Raw genomic sequence first — 6917 nt, 5'->3', positions numbered from 1 at the left:
AGAGAGGCTAGCCGTGCAGCAGCCTTTAAAAGCTGAGCCTGCATCTTCCGTCCCACAAAGCAAAGCCATCCGATTTGCGATTCATCCCAGACCCACACCCAAACCCACCCAAGCGCAGAGCTCCGGCCGGGGAGAGAAAGCTCGTGGCCTAGGTCCATGGCTGCTCCACAGCCAGATCCGAGCACCCGAGAGGTCCTCCGGTTTCTCTGCCGATATGTGAAGTTCGAGTCTAGCTGCGTCGCCGATACCTTCTGCACGGGCTGCGGCGCCGCTGCGTGCTCGCACTGTTGCGCCAGGCAGCACGTATGCGCGCACCACCCGAACCAGCTCGTGTACTACGCCGAGGTACCGATCGAAGCCCCCGCCCGTTCTTGAGCCCCTTTAATCCCCGATGTTTCTTGGTTTCTTTGACCCCCGAGGAGAAAATTAGAGTACTTCTTGATTTTCTTCTCTCGGTCGGGCTTTGATTTGCCCTGGTTTCTTGGTTTCTTTGACCCCCGAGGAGAAAATTAGAGTACTTCTTGATTTTCTTCTCTCGGTCGGGCTTTGATTTGCCCTGGTTTCTTGGTTTCTTTGACCCCCGAGGAGAAAATTACAGTACTTCTTGATTTTCTTCTCTCGGTAGGGCTTTGATTTGCCCTGGTTTCTTGGTCGCTGGTTTGCGGAGGTCAAAGTGGGTTATTGGCCAGCAACAGTCCGATTTCGTTCTTCAAACCGAGCTTTGTTCTACGGCGGTTCTTGCAATTTTTTTGTTGTTGTTGGAATTCTCTGCCGTTCGTTCTTGCCTCTCTGCGCCCGGTTCGTTGAGTGGAAGCGGTTCTTTGAGAGGCAAATCCGTGTTCTTTCTTATTTTTCCCCTTTGAATAAGGATTTACCCATTCCAATCCAGCGTATCTCTTTCTTGCTGATTGCCGACTCGGCTCTAACGTGGTTCTTGTATTTTGACGAACGCAGGTGCGCTGCTTGGAGAATGGGTTTGGGCCGGCAGTCGAGGTGGCGGATATGAAGTGCGGATATTGCTGGGATGGGATACGGAAGGTGCGGTATGGTTCATACAAGATCTTTGTTCCGCTATATGGCCGTGACGGGGATTACCACGAGCCAGACTTGAGGACTTGCCCGTGTGGTGATCCTCTTCCGGAGCGCGCTGGGGATTACTGCTCTTTGTTTTGCCGCGTAAGCACCCACACCCACACCCTTTAAACAAGATGAATCGAGCATTCAATTTCTCGCAAGATTGCTAATCAAAGTGTTTTTTTTTTGTTTCTGCTTACGAAGTTGCTAATCCTAGTGTTGTCTGTTTCTGCTTATTAAGTTCCACGCGGTTGAGGGAGGGAATCCTTTGGGAAGGCACAGAGTTGAGGCTCTGCTGAATGCTGATTTCGAGGAAGGGCGCGAGCCGGATCGGTTCTGTACCAAGTGCCTCGCCTACCACAGCACGTTCTTCTGCCCAGATCACGTCCAAGCGCACCACCCGGGGCGCGGTCGCCTCATAGAGGTCCTGAGGAGCGGCGGCCGAGTCCTTGTGGCCGCAATCGAGTTCCCGCAGATGGTTACTGAACACATGGAGGTGAGCGTGTTTCTGCGCTGCCTAACTTATGTGTGTTGATGCTTATTCGATCGATTTCTGTGCTTATGTTTCGCAATTGGAAAAAAAAATGTGCAGACATTCGAGGTTGAGGGGCTCTTCGTCCAGATCATCCCAGCCCGGCACGAAATGGGGCTCGGGCCAGGGCTCGTGGGTCCCGGGAACTGCAACCGGTGCGGCGTAAACGAGCAATTCTGCTCTCTTCTGTGCAAAGGTACGAGAGGAGGGAGGCTTCGTCAGTTGGTCGTCTGAATGACTGAATCTCGTCAGGGGTTTCCTTTTATGTTTGCTGTTCATCACTTTTATCTACTCGTAGCTAACTGTTTATCGCAATGCAGGCGTTCCCTATGCAGTGGCTCGGGCGAGGCTTCACATTGAATTGGCTCACGGACGAGGACGAGGAGGACTGACGTGGCGGTGGGGTGGGGACTGCGGGGAGAGGAGGAAGGTCCGGGAGAGGAACACGAGGCTTAGCTTAGCTTGGCGGGGAGGGAGACAGTTCGTCGTCTGAATCAGCTCATCCGAGTCTATTTTTGTTTTCAGGAGTAGAGTAGTTTAGTAGCAGTGTCCTCCGGATATTATTTGGCCATACTTAAAGGATCGGTATGCGACAGTGTTTCTATCTGTGTGAGATGTTTGGATTTTTTTCCTTTTTAAATGATGATGATGTGTCTATGTCTGTCTGGTCACATTTTGGGGTAAGTAATTATTTTCATTTGTACTAGGAGTAGATCGCAAAATCCCCCCGATGCTCCGCCAAGGCGGACGGGGACGGGATCCATCCCGCCGCCGGTGCCGGAGGCTCAACACAAGTTCACCTCGCCGCCGCCAAGCTTCCCCCTCCCTTTCTCTCGGCCCTCAATTGCCAGATCTGCTCGCAGCTAGCGGGCGGCTGCACAGCAATCTCTTCTACGCCGGCGGCCATGGTCCCGGGCCGGGGGGCTTCGTGCCTGGAGAAGGCGAGCGGAGTAGTAGCGTCCTCCTATCCATCTGGGCGGTGCCTGGTTCCAGGTACATCAGTGGATATGCTCCAGCCCGTCGTGCTCAGTTCGCCTTCCAGGTGTTCGATCAATTGACCAAACCGAGCAAGTCTGCAGCTCTTGCCCGGGCATGGACGGTGCCGGCCTACTTTTCTTCCTATACTACACGCAGATTAGCAAGGTGGCATTGACGGCCCTCTGCTACCATGCCTCTACACTAATGCTGTCAACGGCTTCGATGATGGAGTCGTCCGCCTCGATGCTTTCCTTTGGCGTAGCATGCGACGAGCTGGTCATGATATCCTCTGTCGGCAAAAGGCACATTGTAATCTTATTCGGGTGCTGAATTTGTGTAGTAGTGATGTCCCCCACGCTCCCAGTTAATTCTTTACTGCATTGCTGAATATGCAGATTTTTATTCAGTTCTATCTATCAGGTGGGAGCGCAAGCGAATCTGATCCGGACACTGCAAGTCAAGCTGCAGATGCTGAATCTGATGAAGACCAAGTGGCATACTTTGGTACAAGAGAATTTTTTTGTCGGCAGAATCTCTACAAATTGCTTCTCACAAATGGCTGCGATGCATTAGAATCTATTGGAGACTCCAGATCGTATACTGCCAAACCTACCAAGTATCCCATTGTTAAACGTCGAGATAAGTTGCCTGAGCCAAAGGAGAAAGAGAAGCCAATAGGATTATTATGGTCAATAATTAAAGAAAATTTAGGGAAAGAAAGATCTCTCCAGTGTTTGTCTCCCTGTTTATTTCAATGAGCCTTTGTCTTCTCTGCAAAAATGTTTTGAGGATCTGGAGTACTCTTACTTGGTTGACAATGCACTACAGTGGGGAAAACAGGCATAGTTGATAATCCACTTCAACTCTCTTTATAGCTCATTGATGCAAAGCAGTTCTGGTTTCATCTCAGTATAAGATATTTCCATATATGCTCACTAAGTATTTCGCCATACATTCTATTTTTCAAAGCTTTTTAGTTTAGATTCCTTTGTTAAATATATTGATAGATAAGTTGACTGTAATTTTATGGTTAACTTCCGGGCATCATTTCAAATGCTAATGCAAGACAGTTGGGGAACTGTACATAAAACTTTCTTTGGGACTTGAAATGCTTGATTGATCCCGCAAGCTATGTAATTTATCGGTATGTTATCCAATATTCCTGTCATACTTTCTATGGTCACATGTGCTTGATTTGAGAGTATGAGTGTTAAGGATTACTGAATTTAGGAACGCCTTTGTGTATCCCTGTTTTTGATATATTAAGACCTGATATGTTTCAGTAATTAAATGGTGTCCTGTATTTTTGGTTTAAGACACAGACACTGATAATAATTTGAGCCTTAGTTGTGTTTCTATTAACTAACATAAGATTACTTGAGGTATTTATCGCTACATTTTCTTTTGGTGACATGAACTGAAAAAATTCTATGAAATATACTTGTCTTAGGACTAAAACTAGATGCATTGTATAACCCCTTTTCCTTTGTGCTCAAGGACGTGGTCCCCAGCTTGGGCGACTGCTTTATCTATGAACATTTGCGTGTTAGTTCTGAATCATCTATTTGACATTCAGATTGATAAGGTATTATCATTTTTTTCTTGCAATTTGAAAAACAGTCTTCTTAATTTGTTTTAGTGGACACAAAGGAATATTCTAAGTTTCTAAATAGATTGTATTTTGTTTTGCCAAATCCAGTGTTTTCTCATGGACAATTCACAATTGTATGTGGCTGTCTCACGAGTGGCATCATGGCAAGGGTTAAAGATCTTAATCGAAGATGCCAAGGGTATCCCAACAAATGTTACTATAAATATTGCTTACAATGAAATTTTAATGCTCTGTAGGAAATTACAAAATAATTATCTGGTTGGATAAAGTTTCTCCTGTGCTTAATTGTCTGGTTCTGAATTGTTGTTTTTTTGTTTTTTTTAATAATCTTTTTTTCCTTTTCTTTTTTCAGGTTAGTAGTATGGGAGTTCCTGCCAAGACAGGCTTTTGAAAGTTATGCTTGCTTCACCAGTTGGGCTTAACAAGGAAGTAATTAATTCTCTGTAGGTAATTAGAAAGGAAAATAATTATCTGGTTGGAGAAAACTTTCTCCTTTGCTTAATTGTTTGCTTCTGAATTTCAGTTGGTTCACTTAGATCTATAGCTCAGTTCATCTCTATTAATTGGAACTTCTGCTATGTAAAGCAGACTGCCTTCGATTTGTTGTTGTGCTAGGCATAGAATGGACTAAGCTTTCCCTACTCACAACCACACTGATGCTAGCTTCTGGCTCTTCATTCTTTTATCCCTCTGTACTATGAACGAATATAGCGACTCTGATTAAGAGTATAATACTATTGAGGATATGCCTCTGCTATATGTATGGCATTATCGTTCAACCTTCTAAAATATTTGTTTGACATATATTCCAGAAAATACTTGAATTCTGTACTGCATGCTAGATAAGTTTGTTTTTCTTTATTTGCTAGAACATGGCTAATTGGTAGATGCACCACAATCCAGATGTTTTTCTAACTTCTGGGAGATATGTCAACAAAATGTTCCAAGTGCATTGCCAAGTGCATCATATATTGAGGGCTTGAAAGTGGTAGAGAAGATGAAAAGAAGCATCATATCTCCATTTTTCGTTCTTCTTCTGCAGTAAAGAAGGGAGAGGTACCAGGTGTTGTGTTGGTGATACAGCTCGCCCTGTGTATGATGTTTCATCTCAAAATCAAGATGTTTCGATCCCAGAAGAGAAGGCAAGGACATGGCGGCGATGGCGTGGTGAGCAACCTTACCCTGGAGCATGAAGTTGATTATTATGTAGTTATGGGTATCAATATTTTCTCATTGCTGCAGTTAAATCGAGATGATCACTTCACTCTCCTCCTATATTCCTTTAGTCCATTTATTGCTAGACTATATGTTCTTCTTTTGTTAAAATCTTGAAGTATTAAGATGTTAGGTAAATCATCTTAAAAGCTCTCTTTGTCCATAGTCTCTGTTATAGTAGCATGATCAGACGCTGTAAACAAAAATGTGGCTTGAGTTATGGTGTGGGTCTTAAGAAAATTATGTGAATGGAATCAGAAATGTATATATAGCTATTGATACACGTATCATGCATTTTAGAGATTGAATGGCACCCGCCTCATGTTTATAGAATGAAGGTTGCAGACTTTGCATCATTTAGTTCTTGGTCATCATTGGTCTGTTCTATAGAAGATGTACTTTTGTGAGGACAGTTGATCAAGTACCATGTTATTGGACAAGTATGGTCAATACTGATTACTGAAGCATATCTTCCAACTTTCTGTTGTACCTCTGCAGTAGATGACCAACTTTTTATGCATTTGTGTGCTTCAATTCCTTTTCAAATTTTAGAGTGACAACCACTCATGCCACATTTTTTGGCTGGGGCCTAGGAGGAATGTATTTGATTAATTTCTTGATAGACTGAACTATATATCGAGTTCTGTTTTGTGCTTGATAGCACGAAAAACGTTTAGGCAACTTCATTACTTTATAATGTACTAATATGAAGAGTTTGGATACAACCAGCTCACCACAAATCTTGTAATATACTCCCTCTGTCCGGTAAAGCTTGTCGCCAGGGCGGTTTTTGCAAAAAAAAAAAAAAAAAAAAAAAAAAAAAAAAAAAAAAAACCAACAACAACTCCCGACACAACCCACGGTACATCATCCTCCTCCTCTGACAGAAGCCGCAGCTCCCCTGCCGCTACTGCCTCCTCCGCCGCTCCCTCATGCTCGCGCAGCTCCCGCTTGCCTGCCTCCCCCAGCTTCCCCCCTCCCGAAAAAAGAAGTCCCTGATTTCCCCAGCGATGCCATGAGGGGCGGGATTGCTTCAGATGTTTGGTCGTGCTGTGTCTTCTCATCTCACGAATCAGTTGCTGACTGCCTCTGTGAGCATGGGGAGCAGAGGGGCGGCGGCGCGGATGGACCCGGAGGCGGCCACGGAGCTGGGAAGGGGGTCACGCTGCTGCTACTTGAGGTGCCCCAGAACACCGTCCTCGGTGTCGACACCCAGGTACGCCGCGCCTCACACTGGCCGCCCCTCAAAACCTCAAATCTCCTGGGATTGCCCGAAAACTACTGCTCCCAGGTAGCAACATGCTTGAGCAATAATACTGAAACTGAAAACTTTCAGATTTGGAGTATATGCTGCCTTTCTATGCTCTCCAAATGGGTGTGAAAAGAATCAGCTTTGCGGTAGCAGTTGACTTGGACTTTCAGTTTGCTGTGAACATCAATTTGAATGAAGTTTAAATGAAGCTGTAGTGGCAAGGAATTCAGACATGTGCTGTAGTTTAAATTTGA

The 6917-nt window shown here is 45.0% G+C and overlaps 1 long non-coding RNA gene across 1 annotated transcript; it reads left to right on the top strand.

Moving 5' to 3' along the window:
* Positions 1–2080: 2080 nt before the first annotated feature.
* On the top strand, positions 2081–6033 carry LOC120962086 (uncharacterized). Its single transcript, XR_012205757.1, has 2 exons — positions 2081–2599; positions 2686–6033. It is a non-coding gene; the product is annotated as an uncharacterized lncRNA (long non-coding RNA).
* The last annotated feature ends 884 nt before the right edge of the window (positions 6034–6917 follow it).

Source organism: Aegilops tauschii, chromosome 3, assembly GCF_002575655.3.
Source record: "Aegilops tauschii subsp. strangulata cultivar AL8/78 chromosome 3, Aet v6.0, whole genome shotgun sequence".
Lineage (NCBI taxonomy): Eukaryota > Viridiplantae > Streptophyta > Magnoliopsida > Poales > Poaceae > Aegilops > Aegilops tauschii.
Note: the sequence above shows the minus strand (reverse complement) of the source record. Positions and strands in the feature narration are given on the sequence as shown.